This window comes from Tupaia chinensis, unplaced genomic scaffold (genome assembly GCF_000334495.1).
Source record: "Tupaia chinensis unplaced genomic scaffold, TupChi_1.0 Scaffold000682_1, whole genome shotgun sequence".
Taxonomy (NCBI): Eukaryota; Metazoa; Chordata; class Mammalia; order Scandentia; family Tupaiidae; genus Tupaia; species Tupaia belangeri.
In genome coordinates this window covers 2913509-2938254 of record NW_006160205.1, presented here as the reverse complement: position 1 = coordinate 2938254, position 24746 = coordinate 2913509, and the positions used below count along the sequence as shown (strand labels likewise).

General features: G+C 38.2%; 1 long non-coding RNA gene across 1 annotated transcript in view; it reads right to left on the bottom strand.

The window, feature by feature from the left end:
• Positions 1-18003: 18003 nt before the first annotated feature.
• The window catches only part of LOC114010009 (uncharacterized), a 20459-nt gene continuing 13716 nt past the window's right edge, over positions 18004-24746 (bottom strand). Inside the window, exons 3-4 of the long non-coding RNA XR_003551403.1 lie at positions 24147-24364; positions 18004-18226 (exon numbers count right to left, since the gene is read on the bottom strand). This is a non-coding gene — a long non-coding RNA (uncharacterized LOC114010009). The remainder of the gene's footprint in view (positions 18227-24146; positions 24365-24746) is intronic.

Sequence of the window (24746 nt, the reverse complement as noted above, 5' to 3'; positions counted from 1 at the left end):
CACACACACACATATTCATACACACACATACATATACATACATACATACATACATATTAAAGGTAGCAAAAGATGAGAATTAGGGAGGACTTACACTTTTTTTTTTAAATAAGATTTTACAACAGAAGTAGATAGAAGTGGTGCAAATAATGATTTCTCCTCCTCTGATATCAAGCTTTGTTGAGCTCCCAGAAAAGCAAACATATAATTATGACAGAAGTAAATCTATTGAAAACCATGTCAAAGAGGCAGCTCCGCTTCAGAAAGAAGTGCACCTGCTTCTGCAAAGAACGCAGGGTAAAGAGTCCTGGCCTTTCGACCTCGATCTGGCTGCTGGTTTCGACAACCTTGAGCTGAAATAATGTGGAGAACGCTTGATATTGTAGGGGAAAAGAATATTATCAAAGTTCCGCCAGAGACAATGGCCAGCCATAAGCTAAGGAGAGCTCAGCTATCACAAAGAACCTGTCTGTAGAAATATACCTTCAAACTGCAAACCTCTATAAATTTCCTTTCAAAAATCCTATCTTAAAAAAATTGGGATAAATGCAAATCATAGTTAGGGCAAGAGTTTTAAAAAGAGTGAAGCCATTCTTTTTTAAAGAATGAATAAAAAAGAATGGTCCCAGCATATGATAATAATGGTTACATCACTGGACTCCCATGTAGTTGACGGTGGTTAGAGTCCCAGACCTGGCGGCTTAGAACTCACACTGGGCATGTCTGTGTGCATGCCCAAAATCTCAAGAGGAGAATGGAGGAGAAGGGATTGTGGTGTAGCCATCCCCACTAGCTCTTGTTGTCTCTGTTCCCACAAGTACACACACCCTATACCAAAAAAAAAAAAAAAATTAAAAACAGTAATGAAGTCCGTAATGCCAAAAATGAACAAACAATGGAAAACTAGAACAGAATTTTTATATGGGACTATTTCTGATACCTCTTAGAAAGAAAGGAAGAAAGAAAGAACCATGTAATAAAAAAGAATGAGACTACATAATTTAGAAAAGAAGAGGTAGAAGTGGCTAGTAAACAAGAAAAATAATGCTGAGCTTCATTGAATGCACAAAAGAAATGCAAAATAAAACAAAAGATAGTACTTATTAAAGTTGTACATGTTATTTTAATTTTTATTATTTTATAATTTATTTATTTCCATGGAAGAGACAGTTCCTTCAACACAGTCTGCACAGCAAATTCTACCTACATTGTCAGCAGGTCCATTCATGGCCATGTGTGTGTCTGGTATATTTCAAGGGATTCTGGATACAAACCTGAATCTTTCCCATGTGGTCAGCCTTGCAGTGTGTCATATTTTACCACTATTCCACTGTCCAGCCCCATAAGTTTTCAAATCATGATAAAGATTATCTGTGTGGGTATAGTTTATGGGAGCAATGAGCATACTACACTTGTATTAATTGATGGATGTGTAAATTTTTACATCCTTTGACAGAACAATGTGGCAGTGTATACATAGAGCCTTGAAGAGTTTAATTCTTCTACTCCAATACTTTAATTTCTAGGGATTATTCAAAACAGATAACTTAACATTGTAATCAAAAAGTTTTGTTCAAAGATATTAATTACAGTTAAATATATTGAACAATGAAAATTTGATTTCACCCAATAATTGGTGAATAGTTAATTAAGAATATATTGGAATGTGGGGGGCTGGCAGGTGGCATGGTGGTTAAGGATGCTGGACTCCCACATGGCTGACCATGGTTTAAGTCCCAGATCTGCCAGCTTGCCTTCTCATTCTCTCTCTTTCTCTCTCTCTCTTTCTCCCTCTCTCCCCCTCCCTCTCTCCCTCCCTCTTTCTCTGTCCCTCTCTGGTCAAGTTAAAACAAATAAATAAAGTTTTAAAAAAATTCGAATGTTGAGCAACACCAAAACATAGATTTAAAAATTTAGATTTACTATAAAAAATTTTATGTAGACTGTAAAATTTGTTTAATTCTCTGAAGGCAATTACTACTGTTAGTCTATAGTCTTCAAAATTTTTCTATCTACATATAATATTTTTTATCGATTAATTTTAGGAGCCAGCAGATAGTGTGGAGGTTAAGGTGGTAAGATCCCACATGGCTAACTGTACCGTTTGAGTCTCAGAGCTGGTAGTTTGAAAAACACATTAGACGTTGAGTGTGTGTCCACCAGAAATAAACCCCAAAACATACAGCCAACTGATTTTTTGACAAAGGATACCAGTTAATCCAATGAGAAAAGAAAAACCTCTTTAGCAAATGGTGCTGGAAAATCTTGGTATCTACCTGCAGAAAGATGAAACTCAATCCCCATCTTTCTTTCTCTCTCTCTTTTTTTTTATTTTTATTTTTTTTTTGAAGAGGTTTTTGCTATAGGGTGTGTGCACTTGCCAGAGAGAGACAGACAAAAAGCGAGAAATCACCCCCAAGGGGGATGGCCACGCCACAATCCCTTCTCCTCCATTCTCCTCTGAGGATCTTGGGCATGCATGCACACACACCTGGCGTGAGTTTAAGCCACCGGGTCTGGGATTCAAACCACAGTAGACTACGTGGGAGTCCAGTAACATAGCCATTACACCAACTGATGGTCCCTTGATCTTGATCTTTCACCATTAACAAAAATCAACTCAAAATGGATCAAAGATCTGAACCTAAGACCTCAAACTATAAAACTACTACTGGAAAACACTGCGGAAACTCTGGGAGACATTGGAATAGGCAAAGACTTCTTAAATAAGACTCCCAAAGCCTGGGCTATAATTCCCAAAATAGGCAAATGGGATTACATCAGATTAAGACGTTTCAGCACAGCAAAGGACACAGTAATTAGTGTGAATCAACAACCCTCATAATAGGAGAATATTTTTGTAAATTATGCCTCAGATAAGGGACTGATAACTAACACAAGCAGCTTACTCCCCCAAAAAGTGATTAACTCAGTTAAAAGATAGAAAATGAGCTGAACAAAAAACTCTCCAAGGAAGAGATACAGGCAGCCAAAAAGCACATGAGAAAATCCACAATATCCCTCACTGTAAGAGAGATGCAGATTAAAACCACAATGAGAAGCCACCTAACCCTGTCCAAATGGCGAAGATTAAAAATACAAAGAGTGCTAAGTGTTGGCAGGGATATGGTGAAAAGGGAACTCTCCTGCACTGTTGGTGGGAATCTAAATTGGTCCAGCCACTGTGAAAAACAATATGGAGGTTCCTCAAAGACCTAAAAATAGAACTACCATATGATCCAGCAATCCCTCTCCTGGGTATCTATCCAAAGAACAAGAGAATGCTCAGTCAGAAATGTTTATTGGGGCATTATTCATGATTGCTAAGACATGGGACCAACTAAATGTCCACAAAAGATGAATGGATTGAAAAAGTGTGGCACATATACTCTACGTACTACTATTCAGTCATAAATAATGAGATTCTGGCATTTGGTAGAAAGTGGTCAAATATGGAAGATGTATTGCTGAGTGAAGTAAACCAGATTATGAAAGAGAGATATTGTACATCCCCACTTCATATATATCAATGGGGGCCTGGCAGGTGGTGTGATGGTTAGGGGTGCTGTACTCCCACATGGCCGATCATGGTTCGTTCGAGTCCCAGACCTGTCAGCTTCTGTCTCTCTCTTTCTCTCTCTCTCTCACTCTGTCCCTCTCTGGTCAAATATAAATACACACACACACACACACACACACATACATATATATACACACATACCAGTCAGTATATATATATATACCAACTGTCCACACTCTATGGTAGAGATTGAAAGATTGGAGAACATAAGATCAGAGAAAATAGTTATGCACACTGGAGACAGTGTGGAAAGAGGGTGGGAGAGAGAGGAGTATAGGAAAGGAAATCAGGGAGAACAAATAGAGAGGTAAGACATTTGTAGGACAGAAATGGTTTATTATCAGTCAGTATATATATATATACCAACTGTCCACACTCTATGGTAGAGATTGAAAGATTGGAGAACATAAGATCAGAGAAAATAGTTATGCACACTGGAGACAGTGTGGAAAGAGGGTGGGAGAGAGAGGAGTATAGGAAAGGAAATCAGGGAGAACAAATAGAGAGGTAAGACATTTGTAGGACAGAAATGGTTTATTATCTGCTGATAATAATGTATATAGTACTCTCAACTAGACTGGTCTGAGGTGTATTTCATGTTGGGCAAATTCTCTTCATAAGTCAAACAATGTATAGTGATCAAATGTTTCAAAATATTAAAAGTAAAAAAAAAAAAGAAAGAAATGAATGTTTGTCCAAATTCCCAAGAGGACAAGGAACTGTGGAGTGACCATCCCCCCTTAGTGAATGATTTCTCACTTGCCCTCTCACTATTTCTTTTTTTGGAGAAGTTTTGTTTTGTTTTGTTTTGTTTTGTTTTTTGCTATAGGGCATGTGTGCTCACCAGACAGAGAGAGACAGAGAGACAGAAACTGAGAAGTCACCCCCTGGGGGGGAGGGGATAGCCATGCTGCAATCCCTTCTCCTCTGTTCTCCTCTCGGGATCTTGGGCATGCATGCACACGTGTCCAGCATGACTTTTAAGCCACTGGGTCCAGGACGCAATCCACAGTTGACTACATGGGGTTCAAGCACAATAGCCATTACTCTAACTTCTGGTCTCCCTCTCACTATTTCTATCTTCAGGGAGCACACGTACCCTGTGGCAAAACTTTTGAAAAAATAAAATCTTTCAGTGTGTGTGTGTGTGTGTGTGTATAGTATATGTGAACTTCCATATTGTTCTTCACAGTGGCTGTACTAATTTATATTCCCACTAGCAATGTAGAAGTGTTCCCTTTTTACCACAGCCTCCTTAGCACTTATCATTCTTTGATTTTTTTGATCTTAGCCATTCTGACAAGAGATAAGTGGTATCATGTGGTTTTGATTTGCATTTTCCTTATGATAAGAGATGTTGGGCATATTTTCATATAATTTTTTCTTTTTACTATTCCTGTGCCTTTTTTAGAGAATTGTCTTTTCAGCTCATTTGCTCATATTTTAATTGGATTGATTATATTTTTGTGGGTAAGCTGGTTGAGTTCCCTTATCAATCCCTTATCTAATGCATATTTTGCAAATGTATTCTCCCACTCCCAATGTTGTTTCCTAACTCTAATTTTTTTTTCAATGTAGAGCTATTCCAATTCCAAAAATCCAAGTAAATGTGACAATGACATAAATATACATTAGTTTGTTTTTCATGTTTTGGTCATAGAACAAGTACACTCACCAGAGAAACAGAGAGAGAGAGAGTGAGAGACGCAAGAGAAATCACCCTGCCCCACCCCCGCCCCAAGATGGCCATGCTGCAATCCCTTCTCTTCTACTCTCCTGGGATTTTGTGCACACACACATGCCCATGTGTCCAGCTTGATTTTTAAACCTGTGAATCTGGGACTTGAACCGCAGTCAGCCATGTGGGAGTCTAACACCTTAACCACAATGCCATTTGATGACCCTGACATAAATGGACTTCAATAGAACTAACTGATCCCATTCATTCACTTCACAAGCATTTACTGAGCATCTACCACATCCCAGGCACTGGGAATATATCAAGCAAAGAAGACAAAAAGTTATTTTGCATTGGTTTTTATTTTGATCTAGATATTAGCAAATATTTTCTGTAAAGAATTGTAATATTACATATTTTTAGTTGTACAGTCTTTGTCACAAATACTAAACTCTACCATTGCAGCTCAAAAACACCCATAAAAAATAAATAATAGGTTTGGCTGAGTTTGAATAAAACTTGATTAGCAAAGATAGGCAGTAGGTCAGTATATAGAAATATATATATAAGAAAAATATGGAAGTTCCTACAAATTGAACTACCATACTACCCTGTAAGTCTATTCTTAGGTATTTACCCAGAAGGCAGGAGGAAAACCCTCAGTCAGAAAAACACTTGTACATCCTCATTTATTGTAGCATTATTCACAATTGCTAACACATGGAATCAACCCAAAAGTCCAAGAACAGACAAGTGAATTTTTAAAAATGTGGCACATGTACTCTATATACTACTACTCAGACATAAAAAACAGTGAGACCCTGACATTTGTTTGTGTGTGTGTGTGTGTTTTTAAATTATTTATTTAATTTAATTTATTATTATTATAACTTATTTGCTGTAGAGCATGTACTCTTACCAGAAGGGGATGAGAGATAAAAAGCAAACTGCCAGGTTCAGACTTGAACCATGGTCAGTAAGTGGGAGTCCAGTGCCTTAACCACTGCACCACCTGCTGGCCCAAGACCATGACATTTGATGAGACAAAGTGGACAAACAGGGAAAGACAGGCATTGTATATCCTCGCTTAATATATACTGAATATCTGCTTTCTATGGCAGAAACTGAAAGATTGGAAGGTATAATACACCATTTGCTGACCCTGGGTGTTGTACTTCTTATTTTCTGTATTGTTTCTTGTGTTTTCTAAACTTGACAACACATATTAATAGAAAATAAAAACCATACAATCTATATTTTAAAGAAATTTTAAGATCTTTTCATTTTGCTGCTTCCATGTGTTATTTGTAAAAATTCAATGTTTCCCATTTTAATAAGTTAAAGCTAAATTTTTAAACCTGCTGCTTAAGGTTTTTGAACCTCTGGTCCAAATACCCATTTCTGACTGTCTCTGCACTGACTCTCCTGAATGAATGGTTTCCTGACCCAGACTGATACTCCTCTTGATCAAAAAGGACCTTAAAAATTCCATGTTGACACACTACTTCTCAGCTTTTTGTCCTATCCAGAATGCCACCCTTTCCATCTACTACAGCAGTGCCTGGCTCTTCTTCCTCTATCCTACAGCATTTACAACCCCATTGCCTTTGGGAGACAAAGCAAGGAAACCTAAATGAATAAAATCAACCAAACAAGAGATTGAGAAGTCACGGGGATCATGGCAACAAGTCATGTCCTATATAAAGATAGTGAAATTTTAAAAAGTTTTTTGTTTAAAGGCAAGACTGCACACAAAATTTGCCCTATAGTTTACACTGTGTGGTCATCTAAACCTCTTTGAACTTTTCTTAAAATTTGTGTACATCAGGCATGCATAGAGTATTGACAAGAAATGAGAGTAAACTGAAGTTCAAAAATTGAATAGGGTGAGACTGAGAATGAGGGAAAGATAAGAGGTTCTGGAATTGAAGTAAAAGGAGAAGGCAGGGCTTAAGAATGGAGTCAGGTTGTCTGCAAGGAGAAATTACACATATTTTTCTTTTCTCTTTTTTTTTTCTTTCTATAGGGTACATGCTCTCACTGGAGAGAGATAGAGAAAGAAATTATCCCCACCCCAGGGGGAGATAGCCATACCTCAATCCTTTCTCTTCCATTTTCCTTTCAGGACTTTGGGCATTCACACACACACACACACACACACACACACACACACACAGCCCTATCCCTGGAGTGCCTTTTAAGGTGCAGGATCTGAGACTCAAACTACACAGTTGACCATGAGGAATTCATCTGCCTTAACCACCACACCATTGACTGGCTCCTACAATCTTTTTTTTTCTTCTCAATATGAGAGGAAGACAAGTGAACATTTTTGACAGGGTCTCCATCCTGCCTCAGCCTCCCACCTAGCTAGGACTGCAGATATACACCACAATGTCAATCTGTTTAGGTCAGGCTGGAAATCAAATCCAGCCTCCAGTGCAGCCTCTGCCATTGCAGAGCAGCACCCTCCTTTTTTGAGTCACAAAAGCAAATCCTTAAATAATTTCTAATATTTTAAAGCTACATAAAAATATCCCTAGTGTCAAAAATAGTTTAATCAGGGAACCAGCAGTTAGCGTAATGCTATGTCGCTGGACTCCCATGTAGTTGACCGTGGTTCACGTCCTGGACCCGGTGGCTTAAAACTCACGCCGGGCGCGTGTGCGTGCGTACCCAAGATCCCGAGAGGAGAATAGAGGAGAAGGGATTGCAGCATGACCATCCTCCCTGGGGGGTGATTTCTCGCTTTCTGTCTCTATGTCTCGCTCTGTCTGTCTGGCAAGCACACACGCCCTATAGTAAAAAACCTCTCCAAAAAAAAAAAAAATAGTTTAATCAAAAACAGTCCACGCACACACGCCCAGAATGAGTTTAAGCTACCAGGTCCGGGATGCGAACCGTGGTTGACTACATGGGAGTCCAGCGACATAGCCATTTCACCACTGCTGGTCCCTAAGTCCACTTTTTGGAGTATCCTTATACTTGTACTTATGTATCTCCTAGGAAGCCATGACTGCAATCAAGGTTGTTAATATCTCCATCACTGTAGATGCTTCCTGTGCCCTTTTGTAATCTATCCTGTCCACCTGCCTCCAGCCTTTCATCCTCAAGCAGTCACTCACTACAGATTATTTTATAGAATTTTATAGCAATGGACTACTACAGGAGGCACCCCATTTTGTCTGGCATAATTATTTTGAGGTTAATCTATGTTATTTGTACAACAGTTTTTTTATTGCTGAGTAACATTCCTTCCAAAAAGGTATATTGTAAGTTGTTTATCTGTTCATTTGTTGATGGGCTATAGCGGTTTCATATGTCATATTACATGTATATGTCATACTCTTTCTACAGTACTAAAAGGTAGGTCTTATTATGCTCATATTAGAAAGGATACAATTAGGGACCAGCAGTTAGCATAATGGCTATGTTGCTGGAATCCCACGTGGTCGACCGCGGTTCATGTCCCGGACCTGGTGGCTTAAACTCACTCCGGGCACGTGTGTGTGCATGCCCAAGATCCCTAGAGGAGAACGGAGGAGAAGGGATTGTGGCGTGGCCATCCTCGCTGGGGGGTGATTTCTCGCTTTCTATCTCTCTGTCTCTACGCCCTTTAGTAAAAACCTCTCTGAAAAAAAAAAAAAAAGAAAGGATGCATTTAGACTCAAAGAATAAACTGAAATACCTCATTACTCAGCTTATAAGGGGTGGAGCTTTGGTACTGAGCCCCCAATAAGCTTATGCATTTTTTTCCCTCACATTTCCTTTCTTTCTTTAAAAAAAGAAATTGCCAAATGGTGTGTGTGCACACGGGTGGGATGGGGTAGTGAGAAAGCACCTCCTTCCTTCCGGGGGGATGGCCATGCTGCAATTCTTCCTTTTGGGATTTGGGCATATATGCACATATGTTGGCATATCTTTCAAGCCACTGGGTTTGCAGCTCGAACCATGCAGTCAGCCATGTGGGTTCCAGCTGCCTTAACCACCATCCCATGTGCTAGCCCAAATCTTACCACTTTTCTAACCACAGATCTGCACACAAATTACCTACTGTTGTTATCTACTCTAATTATACAACTTACACATCCAAAAGAGGTTTTCCAATTTTATACTTTTTTCGGTAAAGTTTATTTATTCCATTAGTGAAAGAAAGATGCAGCCCTCCCAACAAGGTCCAGTGCTGTGATCCTCCCAGACGAGCCAGCTTGGGTCATGGGCAACGTGTGCCTGGTATATCAGAGGTCTCCAGTCTCAAACTGGCAACTCCCCCATGTGGGAATGCCTTGCAGAACATGGAATTTTACTATTGTATCACTGCCCAGCCACACTTATATGCTTTTACGTTGAATTTTGATTCTTTCTCATGCTATTGGAAAATAACTCATTTACTTGTCACATTTTTCAAAGTGGTGAGAGCTGAGGAGGCAGGAAGCCAGGGAGAAGTCAGTCTGGGTTATAAAGATCCTATTGGAGCTCTGCGTGTATCTCCTACATGTTCACCTCTCTAAGGTCGTTTACTGAAATGCTTCCATTCACTCTGCCTAAGTAATTTTCTACCTCTGGGAGCAGAGTCGGCCAGAATACAGGGAAGACTAGATGTGTAAGGCATTAATGTCCCCAGAAGCAAACTTCAACCAGTACTGGAGAATTGGTAGACACATACCCCAGCTCCAAGTCAGCGGGTAGTATGATGTTAAAGTAGCTAGATCCCATCTGGCAGATTATGCAGTTAGAGTCTCTGATCCAGTGACTTGAAAAACATGCTGTGTGTGTATATGTGCATGTATGCCCCAAAAGAGAAATGGAAGAAAAGGGGTTGCAGCATGACCATCCCCTATGGAGGGGTGCTTCCTCACTTTCCCTCTCTCCTTCTCTCTGTCCCTCTCCAGTGAGTGTATGTGTCCTCTAGCAAATTAAAAAACAAACAAACAAAAACTACTCCAGCTCCTTTGCTTCAATGGTGGGATCATTCTGAGGTTGTGCTACTTGGTCTCTCAGAATTCCCTAGTGGCTCTGAGCTCTTCTGTTGTGACAACAGTCACCTGGATAATAGATTGTCTTCCTTCTCTTCTGTGTCTCACCTCCTATCTCACTTCTCACTTCCTAGAATCACCTTCCAAATAAACTTTTTGCATGAAAATTCTTGTCTCAGAGTGTGCTACTGGGGAAAGCTAAACAAAGACAGAGGTTAGCTGGAAAAGTAGTGACAGCAACCACCATTGCATGTCTCTGGCATATTGGGTTAAATACTTCATGTAACCTATTAACCCCTTCAATCCCTATAATGAATGTAAGATGTAGATATTTTTATTTCCACTTGATGAATAAGGAAATCAAAGTATGAAATGGTGAGAATCTTACCCATGTTCCCATAATAAGTGACAGAGTCAGATTCCCCTCAGGTCTGAGTGACACCTAACTCTGCATTTTAAATACTATCAAAACTCTTGGGCCAGTTCCCTTGGAGCTATGGAGTGCAAAATGAACATGATTTCATCTGTTGCCCCTGTGTCAATATCTTTCCTATTATATCTTTGATACTGCCCAAGGTAGGACTGGTACATTGTAGCCCCAAGTTAAACTGTTAATTTGCAATTTTTTAAAAAAAGATTTGGTGTGATTCTTGTAAAACATTGACATGCAATTTAGAATAAGCATTGACTCTTCTGTGTCTGCATAAGCAATATCAAAATGATATTCTGTTCATGTTTCTGCAAGAGTAATGTCTACCATTCATTCTGGCCTCGCTAATGTTTTGCTGATGAAATTACTGTAAGTGAACGTTCTCATTCTGTCTCCTATTATTGTGGAAGAAAACTCAGGGAGTTCCCAATATATCTATATATCTATATCTATATAGATATATATATATAAATATGGTAACACACATAACACCATTTTTCTTGTTCTTGAATATATGCAATTTATCTATCAGAGCAGGTTACATTTCTTATTTGCTTGCTTTTATTCCTTTCTCATCCATATGCCAGAGAGAAGGGATTTTAATCACTGAAGGAGCATTTATATAAAAAAAGTGATCTCTGCAATTCTTTCAGTGAAGAGCATGAATAAATGATCTGTACATTCTTAATTCATTGCTCCAAATATGAGTTTCAATTTGCACAGAAGTTTCAATAAATTGTTTTCTGTCCCTAAAGACCTACAGATGCCTCATGGGATACATTGCAAAAGATTTTATTTAGAAACAATTTTGTTTATAAGTAATATATTCTTTGCATTTTCCTTCCCTCTGTTAATGGCTAATGACATTGAATGATACAATCATGCTGTTTCCTTTCGTCTTTCAATAAGTGGTTCAACTGAACTTCAATCTAAGTTTTCTCTCAGAATTCAGCACCAACTTTTCATTCAAGGATTTAAGAACACAACACACAATGAAAACAGATCAAATTGTGGCTTAAACTTGTATAGTAATTAATCTTGCACTTATTAATATACAGTACACTAAGTTCTATTTATCTTTACAATATTCCTATAATACAGGTACTGTTATCATACTCATTTTACTGATAATCAAATTGAATCACGTAAAAGGTAAATATTTTGCTGCAGGTCACACAATTATTGTATTTAAATATTACCCACAGGTTTTATCACTTTATACTTGTTTAATCAGCACTATTTAGACTTGCCTCATAAACAGTGTCCCACAGGTTAGCCTAAATGTCAAATAATTTGTCTCTAAAATTTGGTGTTCATTCTAAAAGCATTAAATAGTTTATACTTTGTGTGGTTTCATAATATTTCACTTGAATTAAAAGGACTGGCAGTTAACATTTCTGTGATATCGCAATCGATATTAAGCTATTTGACTTAGACAAAGATGGCAAATTTCTCATGTTTTTGTCATTTGGGTGATTTTGAAGAGCACAGAAAACTCTTTACATACATATGCTAATAATTCACTTTTGGAGGGACCAGCAGTTGGCGTAATGGCTATGTCACTGGATTCCAATGAAGTCGACAGCGGTTTGAGTTTGAACCAGGTAGCTTAAACTCACGCTGGGTAAGATCTCGAGAGAGGAGAATGGAAGAGAAGGGGTTACGGTGTGGCCATCTCCTCCGGGGGGCGATTTCTCACTTTCTATCTCTCTGTCTCTCTCTGTCTTTCTGGCGAGCGTACATGCCCTATAGCAAAAACCTCTCCAAAAAAAAAAAAAAATCATTTCTGGATTCAGTGTGCTCCAGTAGTATAGATGAAAGACTGCTTTAAACATACATTAATTTCCATGGGCAGAATAAATAAGTATTCTTCCTCTTAAATTTTAATTTAAAACTTTGTAACTTAAGGATATTAAGAAGCTTCAAATCTGATATCTGGAGAGTTTAGATACTGTAACATCAATGGAGCATAATTTTTGTAACTGTTTATAAAATTTCATGTAAATGGGAAGAAAGAAGAAAGCCAACATCCTTTTTTTTTTTTCTTTTCCCCAGAGAGATTTTTACTATAGGGTGTGCACACTCACCAGAGAGACAGAGAGATAGAAAGCAAGAAATCACCCCCAAGGGGGGATGGCCATGCTGAAATCCCTTCTCCTTCATTCTCCTCTTGGGATTTTGGGCATGCACACACATGCGCCTGGCGTGACTTTCAAGTTGCCGGATCCAGGACTCAAACCATGGTCAACTATGTGAGAGTCCAGCAACATAACCATTACACCATTTATAGGTCCTGACATAATTTTTTTTTTAATTTGCCAGAGAATGATAGAGACAGAGAGCTGAAGAGAAGGAGGCATGGTTATGCTGCAATCCCTCCTTTTCCATTTCACCATCCTGTCAATATTTGGGGCACACACATGCATCTAGCATGTTTTTCAAGCCACCAAGGCTGGAATTTGAACCCTGTAATCAGGCATGGGGAATATGTCTCCTTTAACCACTAGGCCTTATTGGACCTCTAACTCATGCCAGCCATATTCCAACATGTTCATTATTTAGTTTCTTGGCAGTAACAGCATTTTGGAGCAGGTACTGATGGTCCTCACTGGCTATGTGAGGTGAAGGAATTTATCTACTGTGAAGCCTCTTGGGCAATATTAGGATGGAGATTTGGATCACGGCCTGTGTAACGTCACAGTTCAGGCTTCTTCTGTTCCAGTGTATCCCAAAACATAGGAAAAACAAAACAGTAATTTCAAAGATGTTTAAATAGGATTTTCATATAAACCAAATTAATTTGAGGGATAATAGATCAGATAAAGTTCATCAGGCTTATTTCCTGCTAAATTTTTCTGATTCTGTAACATGCTAATTCACACACCTAATCAATTATGACAGATCTCAAAACTCCAAGCCTCAGTGTCCTATATAATCTCTTCCCCTTGAGTCAGGATAAGATCTGTGAAATTCTGATTAAGCTACATTATTTGGCAAAACTAAAGGATCCCAAGTTAGTTGACTTTGAGTTTATCAAAAAGAATTTTTCCTCTTGGGTGGGCCTGACTTAATCAGGAAAAAGTTCTTCCGAGAGGGAATGGGCTGACCTTGAAGAATAAACAGCAAAGTGTGATTGTTGTGGAGAGGGGCTGCCTCTAGTTGCTAAAGACCTCAGATCGGTATCCACCAGAAACTGAATTCTGTCAATAACCATAAAAGCCAGGAAGAGAATCCTAAGTTCCACAAAAGAACAGAGCTCACCACCACCATTTTTTCACCCCTGTGAGACTTTTGAGCAGAGGATCCAGCTGCATTAAGCTTGGACTCCTGACCAATGGAGATAATAAGCAGATATTGTTTTAAGCTGATAGGTTTGTGATAATACATTTTACAGCACAGAAAATGCAGACAGAAATATAAAATTTTTTTTAAAAAATTGCCAGAGGGCACTGCCCTTTTTGGGATTTTGGGCATGGCACATGCCTGCTGTATTTTTCAAGTCACTGGATCTGGGAACTCTGTACAGTTGGCATGAGGAACACAGCTTCCTTGACTCCCAGGCCTTGTGCTGGTCCAGGAGCATATAACATTTAATTGTCAAGAAATCTTTATTTTCTCCCCTGTCTGCCCCCGTAGTGTTTAATAGAGTCAGTTTTTGGAGATGCTGCATTTTTTTTTTATGACAGTCTTCTCTTTTTCAGAAAAAGGGTAATGCTTAAACATTTGGTGCCAGGAGTATGCAGACCCTGTTAGACTAAGAGGGAAGGGAAGTGTGCTCTTTTGGTGGACTTGCACTCAGTATAGGGTGCAAAATGAAGCTGACGAGTCAGCAAAACTAGCCAAGGTCAAGGAAAATGGCAACCTTTAGTGAGTGTAATGGTTACTTTCACTGGGCCACAGAATGCCCGTATATTTGGCTAAATATTATTTATTGGTTTATTATGAGAGTATTGCTGGGTGAAAGTAACATTTGAATGGCAGACTGAGTAAAGCAAGTTACCCTCTGGAATGTGGTGAGCCTCATTTAATCTGTTGAAGGCTTGAATAGAGGACTGTGGGGTCAGCAGCTGGACTCCCACACAGGTGTCTGCAGTTTAAGTCTTGGGCCTGGTGGTTTGCTTTGTCACTTTCCCTCTCTCTTTCTCTCTGGTGCACATATGTACCCTGTAACAAACTTAAAAATTAATTAATAAAAGAATTTAAAATAATTTTAAAAATGATAAAAAAAAAAAGGATAGAAAAGTGAGTAAGAAAAATTTCTTTCTAACAGTTTTCAAGCAGGCACATCAATCTTCTCTGGTCTGTGGACTTGGAGTTGATGGGAGCTATACCACTGGCTCTCCTAAGTCTCCAACTTCCCAGCTTCAGATCTTGGATTTATTCATCTCCATGACCATGTAAGCTAATTCCTTATCATATCAGTATCTATGTTTATATCTCTTATTGGTTTCATTTATCTGGTCATCTCTGACTAATACAGCTAGATTTACAGAGACAGAGAATGGAAGGGACCTGGAGTAGTGGGTGCCAACTCAAACAGATGTTCACACAGTGACATTTATCTACGGAATCACTACAGCCCAAGATACTCCCCTTTTCAGTCTGACTGGTTTGGAAATTCAAACTGTCAGTGCCTCACAGTTGGTCAGAGGTGCCTTCCAAAAACACCGAAGGAGGAGATAAAAATTCCAACAATTTTCAATGAGCAGCACAAGAATCCAATGCCCTCTCTCTTGAGTGGGTCTGATGGAGCCATCTTCCTCCTTAAAAAGGTTGCATTTTTGTGATGTTTTCAGCCAGGGACTAAGAGGGAAGGGCATGCCAAAATGACTCCTAGGTTTCTGGCATGTTAACAAAATGGGTGGCTGGCAATGACTGTCACTGAGAAAAGATCTCAGGTTAGTGGAGAAAAGTCAGTCAGTCTTGCTAAGTGTAAAATGCCTATGAAATGTCCAAAAAGGAATTTCCATGAAAGCAATTAAATATATGCTCACTGCTGGGCTACGCATATACGTCTAGCTGAATCAATGATCACACATGTGATTACCCAGAGAGTGGGATGAAGAGAAAAGGTCTAAGATTCTTGTAAGATTCCTATGGCTAATGGGTTTATAGAAGAGGATATACCTGAAAAGGTGGCTTGCTTTGTTTGTTTGTTTGTTTTTTAAAGCCTACGAAGATAGAGTTTGAGCTCCTACTTGAAGAATAATTAAGCTTCTGACTGTAAAAATCAGTAGAAAGGACATTCAGGGATAGAGGAAAGATAATGAGCTAAATCATTCAGGACAAAGTGAGCAGGCCAGATAAAGGCAAGGGCAAGTTACATGGTTTGATTGTCGAGGCTGAGAGGAAGAAAGGACTAAAAAAGGAGACGGTTCTCACATGACGAGTGGTCTATAATGTCACTGTATGCATTTGCATTCATTCATCAGACCTGTGGTTTTTAAATTCAGGAGGCTGAGCCCCATGACTCTAAGTCTCAACCATACCAAGGTTGAGAAATCATGGGCTATATGAAACAAAATGAGAAAGACATTACTATAGAACATACATTATAAATATGTATTTATATATTAAGTCTGTGTCATGATGCATGCTTTTATAGTGAATATTTGTTACATTTGACAGTAAACTTTTTTTTCTTAGAGAAATTTTTGCTACATGGTGTGTGTGCTCACTAGAGAGACAGAAAGCAAGAAATTACCCCACAAGGGGGATGGCCATGCCACAATCCCTTCTCTTCCATTTTTGTCTCAGGATTTGGGGCACACATGCACACATGCCTTGCATGTGTTTTAAGGCACCAGGTCCAAGACTAGACGTTGACTACATGGGAGTCCAGCGACGTAACCATTATACCATCTACTGGTCTCTTGAAAGTAAATTTTTAAAGTCATGTATTTTTAACCTTGGAATTTTGAAAACCTAGCACATAATAGATGTTCAATTATTTTCCAGTGAACAAATGATAAAACAATAGTTATTGACTTCTTACCATGTATCAGGCACTTCTTTAACATCTAACTTATTGTTCACATCAACCATTAGAATTAGGTTTATTACCCTCTTATACATATTAGAGGTGAAAAATACAAGGATCAGGTAAGTCACTTCCTAGTAAAAAAAAGGAACCAATACTACAACACTTGCTTACCTGACTTTGATGCTCATTTTATTAACCATAACACCAGACCACCTCTATTTTAACATGAACTCAATTGTGTTGCCCATAATCAAATTTCCATTTACCCAAATGCTAGAAATAAAAGACTTTATAAGCTTCATAAACTATTCTCCCTTTTTTCTTTTTCTTTTTTTTTTTTTTTGTTTATTGCCACTCTCTAAACTTGCTATTGCCATATGCACATCAAATTTATAAAGTACCACATTAGTCAGGAACATTCTACTTTTTTATAGCAAAGACATTTCCAGATGTATTCCTGGGATTTATACATTAATATCATCACTTTGGTAGTGTATATGATCCTATTTCAGGAGATATGAAATCCTTGAAGGGATGCTTGATGATAACAGTAAGCAAAAATTTTCACTCCTCTCTTCATTTAAAAAAAAAAAAAAACTCATCCTATTATTGTGGGGTGAAATGTAACCCAGTACATTTTCATTTTATTCACTGCTTATATTGTTCTCTTGGTAACTTTATTCAGGTGGGGGAAAAATTTAAATGAGATGGGGAAAATTCAATAGCAAGGTACGGTAGGCTGTAAAAAAATGTATACTGTCATTTACCACCATTTGGCTGTCTGAGGGTTGATTGCTTTCTGAAAGCTCTAAAAACAGGAGATCAATATGCTGCAAAAGTCTGTTTTAGCACTGCAGGATTTTTTACCACACAGTAGTGCTATCAGCAGGTGGCTAGAATAGACTAATCCTGCAAATAATTCATAAAAACCCTTCCACATTTTTTTTACCATCTGGCCTCAACCTAACTTTCCCATCTTATCTCCTTATGTAGGAGTGTCTCCACCTACACTCCTGCCTCATAAGATCAAATCTCATTGACTAAATGTGCCTTAAATACCCACCTTCCAAGACATTCAGATAATTTGCTCTCAAGTGTTCTACTATGCTAGCTGAAGGTTGGTTCATTTTTCAAAAACAAATTTGGACACTAGGTCATAGGTGTGATCTCTCTTCACCTGGTTCTCTCCAACAAGCACTCACTTACACACACATTCACCCATTCGCTCAACAAACTCCTATTTAAACCTGTGTTGGATATTGTTAAGTTGTAAGTAGGACCATGGGGTTCCTACTCTCATGGGGATTATGGCCAAGAACACTCCAGAAAAATGAATCACTGCCTTTCCTGGGTTCCCACACTGTTACCTTTTATTTCTATAGACTATTAGCATATGTCGTTCATCTCTATAGTCTATTAGTACATGTCTTCATTTTTAAAATTATGGGCCTATCTTGAGCATTATGAACAATTTGGTGTCTTACTCATCTTTACATTTTCTGAGACTCAGGCAAGACTTCTCATAAGGTAGACACTCAATAAACTTGTGTGTAGTAGGGCTGGATTTTCCATGTGATACCTCAAAAGAACACACAAATTATCCCATGATGCTACTGTTTGTTTTCTTTCTTTCTTTTCAAAAATAATTATTTAATTTAATTGATTATTATTTTTTAAAAATTTTACTGAAGAGAGAATAGGAAAGTAAAAAAGAAAGCCACCAGGTCCAGGACTCAAACCACAGTTAGCTGTGTGGGAGTCCAGTGCCTTAATCACCATGCCACCTGTCAGCCCCACTATTGTTTATTTTCTAATATTGTTATTTCCCCTCTCTTTAACCATTGTCCAGGTGTATAGTAGGAAAGCAAGCAAACAGACTCAGCTATTCAAAGTCATTTGTTTTTTTCTGGTTTCAAATGCCCAGGTTTAAACTCAGTTTGTTTTGTTGTTTGTGGGACTGTAAATTACTTTGGCCATTATGGAAAATGTTAATAGCATTTAGGTTCCCCAAAAAATAAAAAACAGGACTGTCACATTATCCAACAATCCCAAGCTGGGCATATATCCAAAGGAAAGTACATCAGTACACTCCAATGTTTAAGTTACAGCACTGTTCATATTAGCCAAGATATGGGATCAACGTAGGTTTCTATCAGCAGATGAATGGATAAAGAAAATGTGATATGTATATATAACATGGAATACTAGTCAGCCAATAAAAAGAATGCAATCTCATTGTCTGAGGCAACATGCTCAAGCAGGATGACATCATGTTAACCAAATTAAGACAGGCACAGAAAGAAATACCACATAATTTTACTCATATGTGGAGACTAAAAAGATGACCGTGTAGAAGTAGAGAGTAGAATGGTGATTACTAAAGGCTGGGAAAGGTCAGAAGAATAAAGAGATGTTGGTTAATGGATACAGAATTATAGATAGATAAGAGGAACAAATGGTAGTTAAGAGGAACAAGTTCTAGTAGTATATAGTATAGTAGGATAATGATCATTAACAATAATTTACTGCAAATCTTAGATTAGCTACAAGAGCGGTCTTAGAAGATTCCTAACACAGAGTAATGACAAATGTTTACATGATGAGTACGCTAGTTAATCTGATTTGATCACTTCATATTATATTGTTGTACTGAAAAATTACACTGTATTCCATAAATACATACAATTAGGTGTCAGTAATAATAATTAGTAAATAGTAAAAAAAAGTATGTATATCCAATACATATAGATATTAAGCCATTGAAATGTGGTTAGTCTAAACAAAGGGTCTGTAAAGCAAAGACACACTGGATTTCAAAGATGTAAAATATCTGATTAATGTGTGTATTGATTATGTACTGAAATAATATTTTGATTATATTGCTTTAAATAAATGCCAAAATTAATTTTACCTGTTTATTTACAAATTTAAATTCATATGCATCTAAATAAATTTAAAACTGTTTAAATAAATGTAAAACTGTTTAAATTTATTTATATATGTTTATTCAGAAAATGTTTAATTGCTTGTGTGCTTTATATTATGTTTTACTATTGTTTTTGATTTGCTATAGGGTGTGTGCATCATAGAGAAATACATATATATATATAGAGAGAGAGAGAGAGAGAGACAGAGAGACACAGAGAGAGAGACAGAGAGACACAGAGAGAGAGACAGAGAGACACAGAGAGAGAAAGTGTGAAATCGCTCCAGAGGGGATAGCCACGCTACAATCCCTTCTCCTCCATTCTCTTGAGATTCTGGGCATGCAAACACATGCACCCAGCATGAGTTTTAAGCCACCGGGTCTGGGACTCAAAAAAGCAGTCAGTCATGTGGGAATCCAGTGCCTTAACCACTTACTCTGCCTGCCGGCATCCCCAGCATGATTTTCAAGACACTGGGTCTAGGACTTACGCAGCAGAATTGACCTTGTGGATCTAGCCACATTAACCTCCATGTCATCTGTTGACACCCTCTCCGCCCTTGCATTATGATTTTTAAAAATTTTAATTTCATTTCATTTATCATCATTATTATTATTTTTAAATTTGCTACAGGGCATGTGTGCTCACCAGAGAGAAAGAGAAAAGGGAAAATGAGAAAGCAAGCCACTAGATCCATGACTCAAACTGTGGTCGGCTATGTGGGGAGTTCAGCACACCAACCACCACAACATGGTTCTGGCCCCTGTGTTACAGAACAGTGCTATTCTGCAATCTTCTCTGGCCCTCCTTTCCAGGGAAATCTTTTTTTTGAAAACTTGTCTGTTATTCTGGTGTTTGGGGTGAAAGTCTCCAGTGCTAGCTTTGCTTTTATCTAATTTGTTTCTACTGGTACCTTGATGTCCAAAGGTGGTACCTACAATATGAGGCATGACCGGGAAAGCACAAGGCTTTAGATTGCCCTCCACCCCTTTTTGCCTCCCTTAAGAGTCCTCCTGCTATCAGGGCTTGTTGGTTTCCCTCCTATTGTAGAAAGGTCTGGTTGTACATAATTCGTGCTTCCTTTCTTGTAGCAACTGGCCTCAGCCTCTTGTCCTAGTCTTCATGGCAGAAGGCCTGCAAATGAGAAAACTCAACTCTCTTCCAAGAAGTAAAAGCAGTTTGCTATCTCAGTCTATCATTCTCTCTATATGTACTGATTGAATTAATGAAAAAAAAAAGTATTAAGCCATAATTGGAGTTTATTCTCTGAGAAGAAAAACTTCATTATCCTTTTCATGGCCCAAAAGCATGGAAGAAAACCACGTCTGCACTGTCTTGTTCATTTTCAAGGCAGGAAGATTTTTCAGAGAGAAGATATTGCAGTAAAGCCTCACAAAGACATTGGCTTTCTTGGAAAAAAACTCAATGGGTAAATATTAGTTTTGTAGGCCTAGGATGATTCACTAAGTAATTCCAACCACTTATAATTTTCCCAGGATTTAAAATCTCAAGCTGTGAGATTTCTGAGTTTTCTTCAGTAAAAGGACTGAATGGAAGGATTTCCTCTAGGATTACTAGTTCCATATATTTCATGCCCCACAGGGCTCCAGTTTACATCCTTAGTTGAACAATTCAATGTACAGAATTTTCTTCTTTCAGTACTCCACCCATCATTAGGTTGCAGCTGTGCATGGGATGCTGTTATCAGGGCTTCCGGGATGAAATCCTTTGAAAATATCACTAAGCAAACTCTCCATTTTATTTCATAAAATATCAAATGATTGTCCATGGACACTTCCTTGGCCCGCTTTTAATGACTAGTCTGTATAATCTGTGGTACTGTCAATGGGCTGTTCCCCCACCCCAGCCGGGTTGTTGTTTATCTGATTTCTACTCCTTGGCAAATGTGACTACTGTGACTGTTGTTATTTTCCTCAAATGAGTTTAAATTGTGAATTACATCAGTTCATCACAGCCAAACCAAACCTTGTTTTAATTGCAGATCTCAAATGTCCCCCCTCTAAATTAAAATAAAATGCACAAAATGCTGCCAACTGTTTTTCTAGCTCTTCCAAAATGGATTATCTCCAAAAATGCTATGGTGTATTCTGATGGATTGAGCCACATTAAGACATATAAACATTTAAAATCACTTACAACTTTTTTTAAAACTGTTTTGGGGGAAATGTTAACATTTTAGATTTTAGTCATGGGGGTTGCCTGTGAGGATAAATGTATGACTGTTGATTGTCTTTGTGTCCCTTTGAAGTCAGGGAAGAGCTTTGCCAGTTTTCACCACTGAGATTTCCATAGTTTTGTGATTAGATATCAGAGACCATATTGCCTTTGAGAAAGGACAGAGCCCTTGGGGGTGTCCATTTTAATAGCTTATTTGACCTTGAGCTTGTCCCTTAACTTCTATAAGCTTCAGTATTCCCTGTTTGTAATAAATGGCAATGCATGCCTTGCAGGATTTGGGGGATAATTATGATAATAAATGTAAAACGCTTGCTTTGAACAGGCCCTTGGCAATGAAGCTGTTATGAGGACCAACAAAGTGACAACATCCAAGTATCTCCCAATAAGCCAGGCCCCTGAGTCTTTTGGATTTTATGAACCAAAATCATTTCAATTTTTTAAAAATTGAACTGATAGAAAGTTGACAGATTTTATGTTTATTTTGTTAAGTGAAGATTAATGAGAGCAAAACCAATTATCATTAACTTTCACCATTCCTGCAAAAGAAAGGAATTTCACCAATACCAAAAAAATAAAACAAGCAAAAAAATAACATGAGCCTTTAAATTAAATAAATGTAGCTTTAGTATGAAAGGACTTTATAAAAAAGCAATTTCACTATGAATTTAAAAAATGCATCTGAAGCAGGCATTGATTGGACTCATGCATACATAGGAAATACTTGAACCCCTTCCTTCGCTGATGTGTTTGCCCAGAGCCATGTTTCTCACCTTTGGATGGGCTCCTCTAGTTTTCTAAATGATCATCATGTCAAAGCCATTTCTTATTAGGGAAGAGAGATGATGGTGAGCCTTTTTTTCTCATTGAGGATGAGTTTAAATTCTGCCTTTTCAAATGCACCCTACCAAGCTGTGTTGCTTTCTGATCTATTTTCAGAGGCTCTTCAGCTGACCTGAAAACATGCATGTGTGCGTGTTCAGTGATGTTCCCATCTGTACCGATCTGCTCGTATTCTCAATATAACAAGCCTTGCTTTAACAACTTTCCTTTTCATTTTCCATTTGTAGATGGTCACAGGTGAGCTCCCGGAAAATTCTGTCATCTTCAGTTTTGTTTATGACTTCTTTAGAAAGGATGGTGACCACAGATATCATATTTCCTCCTCAGCTTGCAATGATTTTTTGTTATTGTTAGTTTGGCAATGATTCTTTCCTTAATTTTTAAGGTTGAAAATTCTACAAGGTTGACATTTGATTTGACATATGTGTCAACAGCACATATGACATGTGTCAACAGCAGACATGTGCATCCTGTAGCCAGAGAAGACTCAGGGAATGTCTTCGTGAGAGTGGGAAACTTGGAGGAAGAATATCATATTGTTATAGAATTAGAATTTTTGAATTGGAAGATAGCCTTCTTGGTAATATATAGACCAAGATCCTTAATTGTTTGTTTATTAGGATTATTTATTTAATTTCATTTATTAGTATGTTTTTTACATTTTACAGTAGGACATGTGAGCTCACCAGAGAGAGACAGAGAAAGAGAGAGAAAGAGAGGGAGAGTGAGAAAGCAAACCACAAGGTCTGGGACTCCAAGCAGAATCAGTCATGTGGGAGTCCAGCAACTTAACCAGCAATGCCACCTCCTGGACCCAACATCCTTAGTTTTAGAAGGGAAAATTAACATCCAAGGAGAGGAAGGACCTACCAATGGTCACACAGAGAGCTAGCCTTTGGCTAATAAATTAAATAAATTATAATTATGCATATACATATGTATTTTTATATATATTGGGTTGTTAGAACAGTCATGATGCATTTTTGCATAGAAAAACATGTCATGACTTTTCCAATGACCCAATAGTATTTCTATCGTACATTTTACCTTGATGAGTTTTCACATCTGTTTATGTATACTCTTGTGGCCAGTATGCAGGGAATTATCACCTCTGGAAGGACTTTTAGTTATTTATTATTTATTTTTTTTTTTTAGAGAGATTTTTACTACAGGGCACGTGCACTCACTGGAGAGACAGAGATAAAAAGTGAGAAATAACCCTCTGGAGGGGGTGGCCACTCCACAATCCCTTCTCTTTCATTCTCCTCTCAAAATCTTGGACACATATATGTGCCTAGTATGAGTTTTAAGCTGCTAGGTCCAAGACCCAAACCATGGTCAACTACGTGGGAGTCCAGCGTGGTAACCATTATGCCATCTGCTGATCCCTGGAAGGACTTTTAAGTTGCTTCTAATTTGGGGCTTATGCTAATGATGCCATTATACACATAGTGCTTGATCTATTATTACTTTGGTTATATTAGTTTCCTGTTGCCACTCACTTGGTGGCTTAAACAATATGAATTTTTTTACCTTACAGTTTTGCAAGTCTGACACAGGTGTAGAGGGACTAAATTTAAGTACAGTAAGGCTGTACTCCTTCCTGGAGGCTCTAAGGAAGCCTTCGCTTTTCTTCACTTTTCCAGCTTCTAGGGGCCATCCACATCTCCCAGTTCATGGTTCCTTCCTCCATCGTCAGATCCAGCAACCTTCCATCTCTGATCATTCTTCCATAGTTACAGCTCTAGGAACTATAGGAAAGATTCTTTGACTTTAAGGGTTGATTAAATTGGACCTACTGCCTAAACTAAGGTACTCTGCTCTCTTCAAGGGTAATCCCAGCTGCCTTGTGCCATGTACTTTATTTGCAAGTTTTGAGGATGAAGATATAATCATTTCAGGGGGCTATTAGTCTGTTTAGCACACTGGTTCTGTGTGTCAGTCAACAAGCACATTATTACAGTTTGAAGGAAAGCAAGGCTCAGGGTTTTTGCCAACATTATTTATTTTTCAAAAATTTAAAATAGGGGACCAGCAGCTAGCATAATGGCTACATCACTGGACTCCCATGCAGTCAACTGTGGTTCAAGTCCCAGCCCCGTTGGCTTTAAATCACCCTGGGGCTGTCTTGGG